Source organism: Etheostoma cragini, chromosome 10 (assembly GCF_013103735.1).
Source record: "Etheostoma cragini isolate CJK2018 chromosome 10, CSU_Ecrag_1.0, whole genome shotgun sequence".
NCBI lineage: Eukaryota > Metazoa > Chordata > Actinopteri > Perciformes > Percidae > Etheostoma > Etheostoma cragini.
In genome coordinates this window covers 7,281,022-7,282,678 of record NC_048416.1, presented here as the reverse complement: position 1 = coordinate 7,282,678, position 1,657 = coordinate 7,281,022, and positions in this window count along the sequence as shown.

Sequence of the window (1,657 nt, the reverse complement as noted above, 5' to 3'; positions counted from 1 at the left end):
GTTTATTAGGCACCACCCATTAACTCGCTTTGTGTTAACTGTTTATCTATTGTAGTAATTAAACTTCCTTTATTTTACTACAACCTCTATGCCCTTTTTGTTTTGTTAACCCACATTCATCCTTTTTATGTTACGCCCATCTTAACAACGGGCCAAGTCGTAACACCCGGCTTAATCCCTTATCCTAGTTTTGTGCAACAGGCCCCTGGTTGGCGTGAAGAAAACAACGACGGCATCATCCCCCAATGAAAAATGGTAAAAACAGAAAGGATATGGTAATATATAAAAAGATGCAGACAACATACAATAATAAAATAATAATGTAAAAAAAGAAATAATAAATAGATTAAATTTAACATTTACACATACGGAGGAAACACACAAATTAATTAACATTATTATTAGGGATGAACGAGTACAGCATTATCTGTATCTGTATCTGTTTACCACATGGATTATCTGTATCCGTATCCGTACTCGGACTGGGCGGGGCCTAAACCGGAAGTGGTCAGATTTAACCCGGAAGTGGGTCTGGTTGTCTTGAAATGTGCGGGGCTTTAACCGGTATGTTATTTTAAGCATGCAATTGGTATGAGTTGATCAGAAATTGTTATATTTATTGCTGATTTGAAAACTATTTACATGAAAGTATCGAGCTTCAGATCAATGTTGTTGTTATGGTAACAAACAAACTATATACAGAATGTTTTGCAACAATCAATACAACACATACAGTTGCAATTATGAAGTAAAATGTAATGAACAAGAGTTTTCATACTCAATATAACTTTATTTTTTTAACTTTTTACTTTTTTATGATCAGTGTGATTTTTTTTGTTTTTGGTTCTTTTTTATTTTTTTTATTTCCACACCAGGTATATGTGTGTGTGTTTGTGTGTGTGTGTGTAAGAGAGAGACACAGAAAGAGAGAGGGGGCGGGGGGGGCAGCTGACAGTAAAAAAAAATCTCCGAGGGCAGAGACTCAACGGGAGCTGCATTTAAACCAAGCAGCAGCATGTCTGAAACCCACGTTCACCAGAAATCTACCAATTACTATGTAAGTACTATAAACCGGAGTTAAAAACAAACCTGAAGCTGAAGAAACCCTAAACCCTTAACGGAACAGAGCCGCAGACCCGATTGACTGACGGATAGAGAGAGGGAGAGAGAGAGAGAGAGAGAGAGAGAGAGAGAGAGAGAGAGAGAGAGCATTTCTCCGTGTTCTGTGTGTGTGTGATTGATCCGAGCGTGTTTGTAGGTGGGCGCTGTGAATATCACAGAACGCTGCGCGGCCAGTTGAGTTGTATTCAATCCAAGCACGGATATTGACTCATATTACTCGTATAATACTTGTACTCGGCAAAAAAAGCTTTATCCGTACCGGATACTCGTTTCAGCCGGGTACTCGGATCACCCCTAGTTATTATATGTATTGTGGCTGCAGAAAAGCAGTTAGTTGCGCTGGGACCAAATTAGAACTCAAAATCAAAAAAGATAGAGAAGGCGTGGTGTGTTTGCTCCATTAAAAAAAATAGATGTACTTCAAAACGCGCGTCAGACGCTTTCAGTGTGTTGGCCCTTAAAAAAATGACATGCTTATAAATGTTAAAGAAAATATTTTCCTACAAAATCAAAATGTCAACCAAATAATTCATTG